The sequence below is a fragment of the Larus michahellis genome, chromosome 2 (genome assembly GCF_964199755.1).
Source record: "Larus michahellis chromosome 2, bLarMic1.1, whole genome shotgun sequence".
NCBI classification, from domain to species: domain Eukaryota; kingdom Metazoa; phylum Chordata; class Aves; order Charadriiformes; family Laridae; genus Larus; species Larus michahellis.
This window is the reverse complement of record NC_133897.1, coordinates 68,225,072-68,243,853: the sequence shown is the minus strand read 5'-3', so window position 1 is coordinate 68,243,853 and position 18,782 is coordinate 68,225,072.

The window sequence follows — 18,782 nt, the reverse complement described above, 5'->3', positions numbered from 1 at the left end:
CAAGGTCATCCTTTTTGATGGGGACATGTATGTGGCTTGGATGCATTCCAGAAAGCTGCTGACAGCACAAACGACCCTGGAAAAACAATCGCGGTAACATTTCAATCATCATAGTTACTGGTTTTGAAAAGGCATGTGGCAAAAATACCCACTCTAATGCAGTCAGGCTCTTTGCGAGTGCATCATCCCACTGTCCTATCAGGGCATAAAGTTGAAATTCTTGTAGGAAGGTGTTCAATGCGTCTTGCAGCAGTAGTAGACTATATCTTATCTTGCAACATGCTGTAATGCCTTCGGAGCTGTTGGGGTTAATGAACATAGAACTTATGGCGGGGGGGCGGGGCGGGGGCAGACACTGCTTCAGGGCATCCCCTGTATCTTCAAAGTGCGCTCATGTCTCTCTCCCCCTCACTCATGTCTCTCTAGCCCTCTCTGACCCGAGACAGCCCCCTTATATCCTGCACTGGATTGAGTGGAGAAGTACAGGCTAGAGTCGCTGCATGCATGGCCAGCGCACGCAGCGAGTCCCACCAAACTCTCCTGCACTGGATTGAGTAGAAAAGTACAGGCCAGAGTCGCTGCACGCGTGGCCAGCACATGCAGCAAGTCTCACCAAACTCATGATCCAGCTCTGCTGACAGCGGCTGCCTGATACGTGACTCCATTGTTGTAATCCCTTCCTGTTATCTTCTTCTGTGAAGGTCAGGTTCTCATGGATACACACATAGTTTTTAGAGCAACATATTCTACAACTCGTACAAGGGTACGATGCAAAGCGGCATCTACAGCTGATCGTATAATGCTTATTAAAAACAGCAAACAGCATACTAAACATAACAGACAAATTCCTTCCACACAGGCGATGAGTAGAATTTGCTTCAACCAACCTCACCCCCAAGTCCATCCAGCAAAAAGATTTTCAAAAGTGGTCTCCACAAGTTGCTGGTTCGGTCGGAGCAGTTCCTGCAACTGGGCATGGATGGATTTGGAGTGGTCACTTACATTCATACAATACAGTCCTTTAAAATCTTGACAACCATGTCTGTGAGCTGAAAGCAAAAAATCAGTAGCAGTTCTGTTTTGCAACATCGCATATCGAATACTATCTACATCTAGCACTAACTCAGAAATAGCGGTACTAGTAGCATTGTTAAACTTATCCTTGGCAGCAAGAGAGCCCTTGTTATCACGAATCCTTGGCAGCAAAAGAGTCCTAGTTAGCTAGAGCGCATGCGGCCTCCCTGTTCTTGCTGGTACTGTGCTTTGATCTTCCACAACAGGCCAAGGTTCTCAAGCAGCTAGATAAGGTGTCTGTGAGTCCATTACAGGCTTATGTCATCCAAATGTTTTTCTTGCCAGCACCCGAGACTGAATAACAATTGGTGTGATATATGTGTTTTCCAGCACCCAGGTGCGAGTCCCTTGAGTGTATTTACAGTCCTCCTCGGTGATCTTCCGTTGCTTTCCCATATTCCACCCCCTTGCTCAAGAGACCGCTTCTGCTGGGTTCATTTTAGTCTCGCAGGGTATAACAGAGAGCAATCTACTAAGGCATGCAATAACATATACACATATAGGAAAAAACCAAAAACGTATCTCTATGGTACTGCTTTGAATCAGGTGTCCTGTTTCTCTTTTTCTGATGCTTTCTCGTAATGCGTATGGCATACTTTTGTGCGAACGTGGCACATTTCCCATCTAATTGTTCCTGGTTGGTTTCTTTTCTTTTTTTTCCTTTTTTTTCTTTTTGTTTTTTCTTTTTTCTTTTTTCTTTTTTCTCTTTTTTCTTTTTTGTTTTTTCTTTTTTCTTTTTCTTTTTTTCTTTTCTTTTTTTTTCCATCACTTATGACTGACATAAAAGTCTGCCTTTGCAACAAGAGCTCAGTTTCTCATTTTTCCTTAAGTTTCTCATTTTCCTACAGAGCATCCTATAGACTTTGGCTCAACTCCTTTTCCCAATCAACCATGACCTTATAGACAAACAACAAACAACCAGCGATACGCCCTGCACGGGCGAGCCGTTTCCGAGAGTGTAAACGTGTCAGCTGGTGAAAACTCCCCGAATATTCCAGGACTTCCATCGGTTCTACAGCCCATCCTGTTGTATCTACCTGAGGCACGCTCGCCTTACGCGCTCGCCTTACGTCTAAACATTGTGTATACACAAACCACTTCACGGAGCGTCAGCCCTAGATGCATACGAGAACAGTACCACACCGGGCAGAACACCTGCTCAAGTGGAGTCACCTAACGACACTGCACACAACAAAAAGCAAACAGTAGCACACATGCTGATCAGCAGGTGTAAGCTGGCGCCCACACACACTTACACAGCAGACATACAAAACCAGCACTTTTATCTCAGGGAGATGACTGGGGAGGGGAGGGGGTGAGGCGGGCAATGTCAGGAGCAAACAGCTCCGGCTCTGTCCTTCTCTGCTGACATTCTGCCTCCTCCCTCGGCCTCAGGTGGAGCAGAGGGGATCAGCAGGGGATCGTCCCAGACCTTCGGACCTGGCCTGTTCGATCCCCCTCCCGTGGGTTGTAATGCTGCAAAAGCCCTGGCTGCTGTGGCTCGCTCCGCCTTCATATCTTGTAAGGTCGATAACACCAACCGCTAGGTCGTCGCCAACGGTGATGCCTCTTTGTCTCCATTACTTATCACTTCCCACAGTTTTTTCCCAACAGCCTCCCATATTTCTGGTTTAAAAGCTGTCTGGGGCTCTGGTGCGAATCCGTTCTCTCTGCACCAGGTTAACAACCTTCGGAGCATACGCTCATCATATTTCACCCTTCTCTTAGAGAGGATATGCAGGAGAAGTCTTAATATAGCCCCTTCTTCTTTTGTTACTTGTTGCCCCATCTCCTGCCCCGGCTTAATCAGTTTGAGCAACAGTTTCGCTGGTGTTTCAATCCCTCTCTTAGAGAGGAACCCAGTGAGTAGTGTGGCCGCAGCTTCTGTTTCCATAGCTGCGCCTGGGAGGTGAGGAACGACCTCATGCCGTTGTCTGCTTCCGCTGATGCGCCTAAGCAGCACGTCTCCCAGCCGAAGTTTCCCACTCCCCTCCTCTAGCTGCTTACCGCAGTCTCGGAGAACTCAGTCGCGCTGAACCATCCTCTGCTACCAGATGTTGGAGTGGGAGACGGACCCGGAGTAACGATGGAGTCTTAATATGAGTATAATCGTTCTCCCTTTATTCAAGTTTTCACAGAGTATATAGAGAGAGGTAATAAGAGCACGCGCTAGCGGCAGCTATATGATTGGCTTACAGTCTCTGTTCACGCGCTGTCCATGCAGTTCATTCACAGATCAGACTGGTTACAAGAATTCACATAGTAAATTACTTAGTCATTAGCACAACATGTTTTCTACCTTCTCAGTTCCCGTTTTTCCCATGTACTAATTCCATCTTCTACCACCTGTTTTGCCCTTAATCTAATCTCTCCTAGTAGGGAGGCTGGCTCACGTGACCATTTTCTCTCAGACACATTCCTACAATACCCCCTTTTTCTTCTTGAGCCAGCCAGACCTTATGCATGGCATTTTCAATCATGTCAGTCACTTTGCGGAGAACACATGAGGCTACCATAATCAATAATAATATAACCAACAATAGCATGAGCCCTTGCTTTAGTAAGTCTGATAACCATCCCGATACACCCCATGAGCTTAACCAATCATCGAAACCATTTTTGACCACTTTTAATTTGGACATGTTATCCTTCAGCTCCCGTAACTGCTTATGAATGGATGATGAGTGGTCTGAAACGTTCATACAACACATACCTTCAAAATCTTCACATCCATGACCCTGAGCTAACAGCAAAAAGTCAATAGCCGCTCGATTTTGCAACGTAGCATGCCGAATGCTATCAGCATCAGTAAGCAAGCTAGATAGGATTTCAGTTGTAAGGTTTATCTGTTTACTTGCCCAACACCCTATCTTATTCAATGCATTTAATGCCGTTGCTGTTCCTAGCGAAGGAAGAATACTTAGCCCTATTCTTTGTCTGAGATTTGAAAATGTTATATGGTCGTCACAGGATGGAGTGAAGGTATGAACTGTTCTCTTGGCTCTGTGGTTACTCTCTGCTCTGCTCACTGTATCTTTGGCCGTATGCAGGCCTCTGCTCGTAGATCTGCCACATCTCCCCCTTTTTTGTTTAACGCCAGACCATTTATTAACAAGGTCGCCATTGACTTGTGCTTCTACTTGTTGTGACGCTCTTAGCAGGTTATAGACTAAACACAATTAAAAACAGAATCAAAAAGAACCCTGCTAAGGCAATAAATACCCAGATTCCTCAATTTAGCCCAGAAAGCCAGTTTCTTTGGATTTACCCACGAGAAATCCTTTTGTAATAGTTCAAATACATTGTGGTTCATTAAGTCTTGAATCTTTAGTATTTGAGCTTTTAGCTGATCATGTAAAGGACGACTATTTTTTCTTTTTGCAACGACATGTCAAATTGTGATAACCAAGGGTCAAGGTCATCCTTTTTGATGGGGACATGTATGTGGCTTGGATGCATTCCAGAAAGCTGCTGACAGCACAAACGACCCTGGAAAAACAATCGCGGTAACATTTCAATCATCATAGTTACTGGTTTTGAAAAGGCATGTGGCAAAAATACCCACTCTAATGCAGTCAGGCTCTTTGCGAGTGCATCATCCCACTGTCCTATCAGGGCATAAAGTTGAAATTCTTGTAGGAAGGTGTTCAATGCGTCTTGCAGCAGTAGTAGACTATATCTTATCTTGCAACATGCTGTAATGCCTTCGGAGCTGTTGGGGTTAATGAACATAGAACTTATGGCGGGGGGGCGGGGCGGGGGCAGACACTGCTTCAGGGCATCCCCTGTATCTTCAAAGTGCGCTCATGTCTCTCTCCCCCTCACTCATGTCTCTCTAGCCCTCTCTGACCCGAGACAGCCCCCTTATATCCTGCACTGGATTGAGTGGAGAAGTACAGGCTAGAGTCGCTGCATGCATGGCCAGCGCACGCAGCGAGTCCCACCAAACTCTCCTGCACTGGATTGAGTAGAAAAGTACAGGCCAGAGTCGCTGCACGCGTGGCCAGCACATGCAGCAAGTCTCACCAAACTCATGATCCAGCTCTGCTGACAGCGGCTGCCTGATACGTGACTCCATTGTTGTAATCCCTTCCTGTTATCTTCTTCTGTGAAGGTCAGGTTCTCATGGATACACACATAGTTTTTAGAGCAACATATTCTACAACTCGTACAAGGGTACGATGCAAAGCGGCATCTACAGCTGATCGTATAATGCTTATTAAAAACAGCAAACAGCATACTAAACATAACAGACAAATTCCTTCCACACAGGCGATGAGTAGAATTTGCTTCAACCAACCCCACCCCCAAGTCCATCCAGCAAAAAGATTTTCAAAAGTGGTCTCCACAAGTTGCTGGTTCGGTCGGAGCAGTTCCTGCAACTGGGCATGGATGGATTTGGAGTGGTCACTTAGATTCATACAATACAGTCCTTTAAAATCTTGACAACCATGTCTGTGAGCTGAAAGCAAAAAATCAGTAGCAGTTCTGTTTTGCAACATCGCATATCGAATACTATCTACATCTAGCAATAACTCAGAAATAGTGGTACTAGTAGCATTGTTAAACTTATCCTTGGCAGCAAGAGAGCCCTTGTTATCACGAATCCTTGGCAGCAAAAGAGTCCTAGTTAGCTAGAGCGCATGCGGCCTCCCTGTTCTTGCTGGTACTGTGCTTTGATCTTCCACAACAGGCCAAGGTTCTCAAGCAGCTAGATAAGGTGTCTGTGAGTCCATTACAGGCTTATGTCATCCAAATGTTTTTCTTGCCAGCACCCGAGACTGAATAACAATTGGTGTGATATATGTGTTTTCCAGCACCCAGGTGCGAGTCCCTTGAGTGTATTTACAGTCCTCCTCGGTGATCTTCCGTTGCTTTCCCATATTCCACCCCCTTGCTCAAGAGACCGCTTCTGCTGGGTTCATTTTAGTCTCGCAGGGTATAACAGAGAGCAATCTACTAAGGCATGCAATAACATATACACATATAGGAAAAAACCAAAAACGTATCTCTATGGTACTGCTTTGAATCAGGTGTCCTGTTTCTCTTTTTCTGATGCTTTCTCGTAATGCGTATGGCATACTTTTGTGCAAACGTGGCACATTTCCCATCTAATTGTTCCTGGTTGGTTTCTTTTCTTTTTTTTTCCTTTTTTTTCTTTTTGTTTTTTCTTTTTTCTTTTTTCTTTTTTCTCTTTTTTTCTTTTTTGTTTTTTTTTCTTTTTTCTTTTTCTTTTTTTCTTTTCTTTTTTTTTCCATCACTTATGACTGACATAAAAGTCTGCCTTTGCAACAAGAGCTCAGTTTCTCATTTTTCCTTAAGTTTCTCATTTTCCTACAGAGCATCCTATAGACTTTGGCTCAACTCCTTTTCCCAATCAACCATGACCTTATAGACAAACAACAAACAACCAGCGATACGCCCTGCACGGGCGAGCCGTTTCCGAGAGTGTAAACGTGTCAGCTGGTGAAAACTCCCCCAATATTCCAGGACTTCCATCGGTTCTACAGCCCATCCTGGTGTATCTACCTGAGGCACGCTCGCCTTACGCGCTCGCCTTACGTCTAAACATTGTGTATACACAAACCACTTCACGGAGCGTCAGCCCTAGATGCATACGAGAACAGTACCACACCGGGCAGAACACCTGCTCAAGTGGAGTCACCTAACGACACTGCACACAACAAAAAGCAAACAGTAGCACACATGCTGATCAGCAGGTATAAGCTGGCGCCCACACACACTTCCACAGCAGACATACAAAACCAGCACTTTTATCTCAGGGAGATGACTGGGGAGGGGAGGGGGCGAGGCGGGCAATGTCAGGAGCCAACAGCTCCGGCTCTGTCCTTCTCTGCTGACATTCTGCCTCCTCCCTCGGCCTCAGGTGGAGCAGAGGGGATCAGCAGGGGATCGTCCCAGACCTTCGGACCTGGCCTGTTCGATCCCCCTCCCGTGGGTTGTAATGCTGCAAAAGCCCTGGCTGCTGTGGCTCGCTCCGCCTTCATATCTTGTAAGGTCGATAACACCAACCGCTAGGTCGTCGCCAACGGTGATGCCTCTTTGTCTCCATTACTTATCACTTCCCACAGTTTTTTCCCAACAGCCTCCCATATTTCTGGTTTAAAAGCTGTCTGGGGCTCTGGTGCGAATCCGTTCTCTCTGCACCAGGTTAACAACCTTCGGAGCATACGCTCATCATATTTCACCCTTCTCTTAGAGAGGATATGCAGGAGAAGTCTTAATATAGCCCCTTCTTCTTTTGTTACTTGTTGCCCCATCTCCTGCCCCGGCTTAATCAGTTTGAGCAACAGTTTCGCTGGTGTTTCAATCCCTCTCTTAGAGAGGAACCCAGTGAGTAGTGTGGCCGCAGCTTCTGTTTCCATAGCTGCGCCTGGGAGGTGAGGAACGACCTCATGCCGTTGTCTGCTTCCGCTGATGCGCCTAAGCAGCACGTCTCCCAGCCGAAGTTTCCCACTCCCCTCCTCTAGCTGCTTACCGCAGTCTCGGAGAACTCAGTCGCGCTGAACCATCCTCTGCTACCAGATGTTGGAGTGGGAGACGGACCCGGAGTAACGATGGAGTCTTAATATGAGTATAATCGTTCTCCCTTTATTCAAGTTTTCACAGAGTATATAGAGAGAGGTAATAAGAGCACGCGCTAGCGGCAGCTATATGATTGGCTTACAGTCTCTGTTCACGCGCTGTCCATGCAGTTCATTCACAGATCAGACTGGTTACAAGAATTCACATAGTAAATTACTTAGTCATTAGCACAACATGTTTTCTACCTTCTCAGTTCCCGTTTTTCCCATGTACTAATTCCATCTTCTACCACCTGTTTTGCCCTTAATCTAATCTCTCCTAGTAGGGAGGCTGGCTCACGTGACCATTTTCTCTCAGACACATTCCTACAATACCCCCTTTTTCTTCTTGAGCCAGCCAGACCTTATGCATGGCATTTTCAATCATGTCAGTCACTTTGCGGAGAACACATGAGGCTACCATAATCAATAATAATATAACCAACAATAGCATGAGCCCTTGCTTTAGTAAGTCTCATAACCATCCCGATACACCCCATGAGCTTAACCAATCATCGAAACCATTTTTGACCACTTTTAATTTGGACATGTTATCCTTCAGCTCCCGTAACTGCTTATGAATGGATGATGAGTGGTCTGAAACGTTCATACAACACATACCTTCAAAATCTTCACATCCATGACCCTGAGCTAACAGCAAAAAGTCAATAGCAGCTCGATTTTGCAACGTAGCATGCCGAATGCTATCAGCATCAGTAAGCAAGCTAGATAGGATTTCAGTTGTAAGGTTTATCTGTTTACTTGCCCAACACCCTATCTTATTCAATGCATTTAATGCCGTTGCTGTTCCTAGCGAAGGAAGAATACTTAGCCCTATTCTTTATCTGAGATTTGAAAATGTTATATGGTCGTCACAGGATGGAGTGAAGGTATGAACTGTTCTCTTGGCTCTGTGGTTACTCTCTGCTCTGCTCACTGTATCTTTGGCCGTATGCAGGCCTCTGCTCGTAGATCTGCCACATCTCCCCCTTTTTTGTTTAACGCCAGACCATTTATTAACAAGGTCGCCATGACTTGTGCTTCTACTTGTTGTGACGCTCTTAGCGGGTTATAGACTAAACACAATTAAAAACAGAATCAAAAAGAACCCTGCTAAGGCAATAAATACCCAGATTGCTAAATTTAGCCCAGAAAGCCAATTTCTTTGGATTTACCCACGAGAAATCCTTTTGTAATAGTTCAAATACATTGTGGTTCATTAAGTCTTGAATCTTTAGTATTTGAGCTTTTAGCTGATCATGTAAAGGACGACTATTTTTTCTTTTTGCAACGACATGTCAAATTGTGATAACCAAGGGTCAAGGTCATCCTTTTTGATGGGGACATGTATGTGGCTTGGATGCATTCCAGAAAGCTGCTGACAGCACAAACGACCCTGGAAAAACAATCGCGGTAACATTTCAATCATCATAGTTACTGGTTTTGAAAAGGCATGTGGCAAAAATACCCACTCTAATGCAGTCAGGCTCTTTGCGAGTGCATCATCCCACTGTCCTATCAGGGCATAAAGTTGAAATTCTTGTAGGAAGGTGTTCAATGCGTCTTGCAGCAGTAGTAGACTATATCTTATCTTGCAACATGCTGTAATGCCTTCGGAGCTGTTGGGGTTAATGAACATAGAACTTATGGCGGGGGGGCGGGGCGGGGGCAGACACTGCTTCAGGGCATCCCCTGTATCTTCAAAGTGCGCTCATGTCTCTCTCCCCCTCACTCATGTCTCTCTAGCCCTCTCTGACCCGAGACAGCCCCCTTATATCCTGCACTGGATTGAGTGGAGAAGTACAGGCTAGAGTCGCTGCATGCATGGCCAGCGCACGCAGCGAGTCCCACCAAACTCTCCTGCACTGGATTGAGTAGAAAAGTACAGGCCAGAGTCGCTGCACGCGTGGCCAGCACATGCAGCAAGTCTCACCAAACTCATGATCCAGCTCTGCTGACAGCGGCTGCCTGATACGTGACTCCATTGTTGTAATCCCTTCCTGTTATCTTCTTCTGTGAAGGTCAGGTTCTCATGGATACACACATAGTTTTTAGAGCAACATATTCTACAACTCGTACAAGGGTACGATGCAAAGCGGCATCTACAGCTGATCGTATAATGCTTATTAAAAACAGCAAACAGCATACTAAACATAACAGACAAATTCCTTCCACACAGGCGATGAGTAGAATTTGCTTCAACCAACCTCACCCCCAAGTCCATCCAGCAAAAAGATTTTCAAAAGTGGTCTCCACAAGTTGCTGGTTCGGTCGGAGCAGTTCCTGCAACTGGGCATGGATGGATTTGGAGTGGTCACTTACATTCATACAATACAGTCCTTTAAAATCTTGACAACCATGTCTGTGAGCTGAAAGCAAAAAATCAGTAGCAGTTCTGTTTTGCAACATCGCATATCGAATACTATCTACATCTAGCACTAACTCAGAAATAGCGGTACTAGTAGCATTGTTAAACTTATCCTTGGCAGCAAGAGAGCCCTTGTTATCACGAATCCTTGGCAGCAAAAGAGTCCTAGTTAGCTAGAGCGCATGCGGCCTCCCTGTTCTTGCTGGTACTGTGCTTTGATCTTCCACAACAGGCCAAGGTTCTCAAGCAGCTAGATAAGGTGTCTGTGAGTCCATTACAGGCTTATGTCATCCAAATGTTTTTCTTGCCAGCACCCGAGACTGAATAACAATTGGTGTGATATATGTGTTTTCCAGCACCCAGGTGCGAGTCCCTTGAGTGTATTTACAGTCCTCCTCGGTGATCTTCCGTTGCTTTCCCATATTCCACCCCCTTGCTCAAGAGACCGCTTCTGCTGGGTTCATTTTAGTCTCGCAGGGTATAACAGAGAGCAATCTACTAAGGCATGCAATAACATATACACATATAGGAAAAAACCAAAAACGTATCTCTATGGTACTGCTTTGAATCAGGTGTCCTGTTTCTCTTTTTCTGATGCTTTCTCGTAATGCGTATGGCATACTTTTGTGCGAACGTGGCACATTTCCCATCTAATTGTTCCTGGTTGGTTTCTTTTCTTTTTTTTCCTTTTTTTTCTTTTTGTTTTTTCTTTTTTCTTTTTTCTTTTTTCTCTTTTTTCTTTTTTGTTTTTTCTTTTTTCTTTTTCTTTTTTTCTTTTCTTTTTTTTTCCATCACTTATGACTGACATAAAAGTCTGCCTTTGCAACAAGAGCTCAGTTTCTCATTTTTCCTTAAGTTTCTCATTTTCCTACAGAGCATCCTATAGACTTTGGCTCAACTCCTTTTCCCAATCAACCATGACCTTATAGACAAACAACAAACAACCAGCGATACGCCCTGCACGGGCGAGCCGTTTCCGAGAGTGTAAACGTGTCAGCTGGTGAAAACTCCCCCAATATTCCAGGACTTCCATCGGTTCTACAGCCCATCCTGTTGTATCTACCTGAGGCACGCTCGCCTTACGCGCTCGCCTTACGTCTAAACATTGTGTATACACAAACCACTTCACGGAGCGTCAGCCCTAGATGCATACGAGAACAGTACCACACCGGGCAGAACACCTGCTCAAGTGGAGTCACCTAACGACACTGCACACAACAAAAAGCAAACAGTAGCACACATGCTGATCAGCAGGTGTAAGCTGGCGCCCACACACACTTACACAGCAGACATACAAAACCAGCACTTTTATCTCAGGGAGATGACTGGGGAGGGGAGGGGGTGAGGCGGGCAATGTCAGGAGCAAACAGCTCCGGCTCTGTCCTTCTCTGCTGACATTCTGCCTCCTCCCTCGGCCTCAGGTGGAGCAGAGGGGATCAGCAGGGGATCGTCCCAGACCTTCGGACCTGGCCTGTTCGATCCCCCTCCCGTGGGTTGTAATGCTGCAAAAGCCCTGGCTGCTGTGGCTCGCTCCGCCTTCATATCTTGTAAGGTCGATAACACCAACCGCTAGGTCGTCGCCAACGGTGATGCCTCTTTGTCTCCATTACTTATCACTTCCCACAGTTTTTTCCCAACAGCCTCCCATATTTCTGGTTTAAAAGCTGTCTGGGGCTCTGGTGCGAATCCGTTCTCTCTGCACCAGGTTAACAACCTTCGGAGCATACGCTCATCATATTTCACCCTTCTCTTAGAGAGGATATGCAGGAGAAGTCTTAATATAGCCCCTTCTTCTTTTGTTACTTGTTGCCCCATCTCCTGCCCCGGCTTAATCAGTTTGAGCAACAGTTTCGCTGGTGTTTCAATCCCTCTCTTAGAGAGGAACCCAGTGAGTAGTGTGGCCGCAGCTTCTGTTTCCATAGCTGCGCCTGGGAGGTGAGGAACGACCTCATGCCGTTGTCTGCTTCCGCTGATGCGCCTAAGCAGCACGTCTCCCAGCCGAAGTTTCCCACTCCCCTCCTCTAGCTGCTTACCGCAGTCTCGGAGAACTCAGTCGCGCTGAACCATCCTCTGCTACCAGATGTTGGAGTGGGAGACGGACCCGGAGTAACGATGGAGTCTTAATATGAGTATAATCGTTCTCCCTTTATTCAAGTTTTCACAGAGTATATAGAGAGAGGTAATAAGAGCACGCGCTAGCGGCAGCTATATGATTGGCTTACAGTCTCTGTTCACGCGCTGTCCATGCAGTTCATTCACAGATCAGACTGGTTACAAGAATTCACATAGTAAATTACTTAGTCATTAGCACAACATGTTTTCTACCTTCTCAGTTCCCGTTTTTCCCATGTACTAATTCCATCTTCTACCACCTGTTTTGCCCTTAATCTAATCTCTCCTAGTAGGGAGGCTGGCTCACGTGACCATTTTCTCTCAGACACATTCCTACAATACCCCCTTTTTCTTCTTGAGCCAGCCAGACCTTATGCATGGCATTTTCAATCATGTCAGTCACTTTGCGGAGAACACATGAGGCTACCATAATCAATAATAATATAACCAACAATAGCATGAGCCCTTGCTTTAGTAAGTCTCATAACCATCCCGATACACCCCATGAGCTTAACCAATCATCGAAACCATTTTTGACCACTTTTAATTTGGACATGTTATCCTTCAGCTCCCGTAACTGCTTATGAATGGATGATGAGTGGTCTGAAACGTTCATACAACACATACCTTCAAAATCTTCACATCCATGACCCTGAGCTAACAGCAAAAAGTCAATAGCCGCTCGATTTTGCAACATAGCATGCCGAATGCTATCAGCATCAGTAAGCAAGCTAGATAGGATTTCAGTTGTAAGGTTTATCTGTTTACTTGCCCAACACCCTATCTTATTCAATGCATTTAATGCCGTTGCTGTTCGTAGCGAAGGAAGAATACTTAGCCCTATTCTTTGTCTGAGATTTGAAAATGTTATATGGTCGTCACAGGATGGAGTGAAGGTATGAACTGTTCTCTTGGCTCTGTGGTTACTCTCTGCTCTGCTCACTGTATCTTTGGCCGTATGCAGGCCTCTGCTCGTAAATCTGCCACATCTCCCCCTTTTTTGTTTAACGCCAGACCATTTATTAACAAGGTCGCCATGACTTGTGCTTCTACTTGTTGTGACGCTCTTAGCGGGTTATAGACTAAACACAATTAAAAACAGAATCAAAAAGAACCCTGCTAAGGCAATAAATACCCAGATTCCTCAGTTTAGCCCAGAAAGCCAATTTCTTTGGATTTACCCACGAGAAATCCTTTTGTAATAGTTCAAATACATTGTGGTTCATTAAGTCTTGAATCTTTAGTATTTGAGCTTTTAGCTGATCATGTAAAGGACGACTATTTTTTCTTTTTGCAACGACATGTCAAATTGTGATAACCAAGGGTCAAGGTCATCCTTTTTGATGGGGACATGTATGTGGCTTGGATGCATTCCAGAAAGCTGCTGACAGCACAAACGACCCTGGAAAAACAATCGCGGTAACATTTCAATCATCATAGTTACTGGTTTTGAAAAGGCATGTGGCAAAAATACCCACTCTAATGCAGTCAGGCTCTTTGCGAGTGCATCATCCCACTGTCCTATCAGGGCATAAAGTTGAAATTCTTGTAGGAAGGTGTTCAATGCGTCTTGCAGCAGTAGTAGACTATATCTTATCTTGCAACATGCTGTAATGCCTTCGGAGCTGTTGGGGTTAATGAACATAGAACTTATGGCGGGGGGGCGGGGCGGGGGCAGACACTGCTTCAGGGCATCCCCTGTATCTTCAAAGTGCGCTCATGTCTCTCTCCCCCTCACTCATGTCTCTCTAGCCCTCTCTGACCCGAGACAGCCCCCTTATATCCTGCACTGGATTGAGTGGAGAAGTACAGGCTAGAGTCGCTGCATGCATGGCCAGCGCACGCAGCGAGTCCCACCAAACTCTCCTGCACTGGATTGAGTAGAAAAGTACAGGCCAGAGTCGCTGCACGCGTGGCCAGCACATGCAGCAAGTCTCACCAAACTCATGATCCAGCTCTGCTGACAGCGGCTGCCTGATACGTGACTCCATTGTTGTAATCCCTTCCTGTTATCTTCTTCTGTGAAGGTCAGGTTCTCATGGATACACACATAGTTTTTAGAGCAACATATTCTACAACTCGTACAAGGGTACGATGCAAAGCGGCATCTACAGCTGATCGTATAATGCTTATTAAAAACAGCAAACAGCATACTAAACATAACAGACAAATTCCTTCCACACAGGCGATGAGTAGAATTTGCTTCAACCAACCCCACCCCCAAGTCCATCCAGCAAAAAGATTTTCAAAAGTGGTCTCCACAAGTTGCTGGTTCGGTCGGAGCAGTTCCTGCAACTGGGCATGGATGGATTTGGAGTGGTCACTTAGATTCATACAATACAGTCCTTTAAAATCTTGACAACCATGTCTGTGAGCTGAAAGCAAAAAATCAGTAGCAGTTCTGTTTTGCAACATCGCATATCGAATACTATCTACATCTAGCAATAACTCAGAAATAGCGGTACTAGTAGCATTGTTAAACTTATCCTTGGCAGCAAGAGAGCCCTTGTTATCACGAATCCTTGGCAGCAAAAGAGTCCTAGTTAGCTAGAGCGCATGCGGCCTCCCTGTTCTTGCTGGTACTGTGCTTTGATCTTCCACAACAGGCCAAGGTTCTCAAGCAGCTAGATAAGGTGTCTGTGAGTCCATTACAGGCTTATGTCATCCAAATGTTTTTCTTGCCAGCACCCGAGACTGAATAACAATTGGTGTGATATATGTGTTTTCCAGCACCCAGGTGCGAGTCCCTTGAGTGTATTTACAGTCCTCCTCGGTGATCTTCCGTTGCTTTCCCATATTCCACCCCCTTGCTCAAGAGACCGCTTCTGCTGGGTTCATTTTAGTCTCGCAGGGTATAACAGAGAGCAATCTACTAAGGCATGCAATAACATATACACATATAGGAAAAAACCAAAAACGTATCTCTATGGTACTGCTTTGAATCAGGTGTCCTGTTTCTCTTTTTCTGATGCTTTCTCGTAATGCGTATGGCATACTTTTGTGCGAACGTGGCACATTTCCCATCTAATTGTTCCTGGTTGGTTTCTTTTCTTTTTTTTTCCTTTTTTTTCTTTTTGTTTTTTCTTTTTTCTTTTTTCTTTTTTCTCTTTTTTCTTTTTTGTTTTTTTCTTTTTTCTTTTTCTTTTTTTCTTTTCTTTTTTTTTCCATCACTTATGACTGACATAAAAGTCTGCCTTTGCAACAAGAGCTCAGTTTCTCATTTTTCCTTAAGTTTCTCATTTTCCTACAGAGCATCCTATAGACTTTGGCTCAACTCCTTTTCCCAATCAACCATGACCTTATAGACAAACAACAAACAACCAGCGATACGCCCTGCACGGGCGAGCCGTTTCCGAGAGTGTAAACGTGTCGGCTGGTGAAAACTCCCCCAATATTCCAGGACTTCCATCGGTTCTACAGCCCATCCTGGTGTATCTACCTGAGGCACGCTCGCCTTACGCGCTCGCCTTACGTCTAAACATTGTGTATACACAAACCACTTCACGGAGCGTCAGCCCTAGATGCATACGAGAACAGTACCACACCGGGCAGAACACCTGCTCAAGTGGAGTCACCTAACGACACTGCACACAACAAAAAGCAAACAGTAGCACACATGCTGATCAGCAGGTATAAGCTGGCGCCCACACACACTTACACAGCAGACATACAAAACCAGCACTTTTATCTCAGGGAGATGACTGGGGAGGGGAGGGGGCGAGGCGGGCAATGTCAGGAGCCAACAGCTCCGGCTCTGTCCTTCTCTGCTGACATTCTGCCTCCTCCCTCGGCCTCAGGTGGAGCAGAGGGGATCAGCAGGGGATCGTCCCAGACCTTCGGACCTGGCCTGTTCGATCCCCCTCCCGTGGGTTGTAATGCTGCAAAAGCCCTGGCTGCTGTGGCTCGCTCCGCCTTCATATCTTGTAAGGTCAATAACACCAACCGCTAGGTCGTCGCCAACGGTGATGCCTCTTTGTCTCCATTACTTATCACTTCCCACAGTTTTTTCCCAACAGCCTCCCATATTTCTGGTTTAAAAGCTGTCTGGGGCTCTGGTGCGAATCCGTTCTCTCTGCACCAGGTTAACAACCTTCGGAGCATACGCTCATCATATTTCACCCTTCTCTTAGAGAGGATATGCAGGAGAAGTCTTAATATAGCCCCTTCTTCTTTTGTTACTTGTTGCCCCATCTCCTGCCCCGGCTTAATCAGTTTGAGCAACAGTTTCGCTGGTGTTTCAATCCCTCTCTTAGAGAGGAACCCAGTGAGTAGTGTGGCCGCAGCTTCTGTTTCCATAGCTGCGCCTGGGAGGTGAGGAACGACCTCATGCCGTTGTCTGCTTCCGCTGATGCGCCTAAGCAGCACGTCTCCCAGCCGAAGTTTCCCACTCCCCTCCTCTAGCTGCTTACCGCAGTCTCGGAGAACTCAGTCGCGCTGAACCATCCTCTGCTACCAGATGTTGGAGTGGGAGACGGACCCGGAGTAACGATGGAGTCTTAATATGAGTATAATCGTTCTCCCTTTATTCAAGTTTTCACAGAGTATATAGAGAGAGGTAATAAGAGCACGCGCTAGCGGCAGCTATATGATTGGCTTACAGTCTCTGTTCACGCGCTGTCCATGCAGTTCATTCACAGATCAGACTGGTTACAAGAATTCACATAGTAAATTACTTAGTCATTAGCACAACATGTTTTCTACCTTCTCAGTTCCCGTTTTTCCCATGTACTAATTCCATCTTCTACCACCTGTTTTGCCCTTAATCTAATCTCTCCTAGTAGGGAGGCTGGCTCACGTGACCATTTTCTCTCAGACACATTCCTACAATACCCCCTTTTTCTTCTTGAGCCAGCCAGACCTTATGCATGGCATTTTCAATCATGTCAGTCACTTTGCGGAGAACACATGAGGCTACCATAATCAATAATAATATAACCAACAATAGCATGAGCCCTTGCTTTAGTAAGTCTGATAACCATCCCGATACACCCCATGAGCTTAACCAATCATCGAAACCATTTTTGACCACTTTTAATTTGGACATGTTATCCTTCAGCTCCCGTAACTGCTTATGAATGGATGATGAGTGGTCTGAAACGTTCATACAACACATACCTTCAAAATCTTCACATCCATGACCCTGAGCTAACAGCAAAAAGTCAATAGCCGCTCGATTTTGCAACATAGCATGCCGAATGCTATCAGCATCAGTAAGCAAGCTAGATAGGATTTCAGTTGTAAGGTTTATCTGTTTACTTGCCCAACACCCTATCTTATTCAATGCATTTAATGCCGTTGCTGTTCGTAGCGAAGGAAGAATACTTAGCCCTATTCTTTGTCTGAGATTTGAAAATGTTATATGGTCGTCACAGGATGGAGTGAAGGTATGAACTGTTCTCTTGGCTCTGTGGTTACTCTCTGCTCTGCTCACTGTATCTTTGGCCGTATGCAGGCCTCTGCTCGTAAATCTGCCACATCTCCCCCTTTTTTGTTTAACGCCAGACCATTTATTAACAAGGTCGCCATGACTTGTGCTTCTACTTGTTGTGACGCTCTTAGCGGGTTATAGACTAAACACAATTAAAAACAGAATCAAAAAGAACCCTGCTAAGGCAATAAATACCCAGATTCCTCAGTTTAGCCCAGAAAGCCAATTTCTTTGGATTTACCCACGAGAAATCCTTTTGTAATAGTTCAAATACATTGTGGTTCATTAAGTCTTGAATCTTTAGTATTTGAGCTTTTAGCTGATCATGTAAAGGACGACTATTTTTTCTTTTTGCAACGACATGTCAAATTGTGATAACCAAGGGTCAAGGTCATCCTTTTTGATGGGGACATGTATGTGGCTTGGATGCATTCCAGAAAGCTGCTGACAGCACAAACGACCCTGGAAAAACAATCGCGGTAACATTTCAATCATCATAGTTACTGGTTTTGAAAAGGCATGTGGCAAAAATACCCACTCTAATGCAGTCAGGCTCTTTGCGAGTGCATCATCCCACTGTCCTATCAGGGCATAAAGTTGAAATTCTTGTAGGAAGGTGTTCAATGCGTCTTGCAGCAGTAGTAGACTATATCTTATCTTGCAACATGCTGTAATGCCTTCGGAGCTGTTGGGGTTAATGAACATAGAACTTATGGCGGGGGGGCGGGGCGGGGGCAGACACTGCTTCAGGGCATCCCCTGTATCTTCAAAGTGCGCTCATGTCTCTCTCCCCCTCACTCATGTCTCTCTAGCCCTCTCTGACCCGAGACAGCCCCCTTATATCCTGCACTGGATTGAGTGGAGAAGTACAGGCTAGAGTCGCTGCATGCATGGCCAGCGCACGCAGCGAGTCCCACCAAACTCTCCTGCACTGGATTGAGTAGAAAAGTACAGGCCAGAGTCGCTGCACGCGTGGCCAGCACATGCAGCAAGTCTCACCAAACTCATGATCCAGCTCTGCTGACAGCGGCTGCCTGATACGTGACTCCATTGTTGTAATCCCTTCCTGTTATCTTCTTCTGTGAAGGTCAGGTTCTCATGGATACACACATAGTTTTTAGAGCAACATATTCTACAACTCGTACAAGGGTACGATGCAAAGCGGCATCTACAGCTGATCGTATAATGCTTATTAAAAACAGCAAACAGCATACTA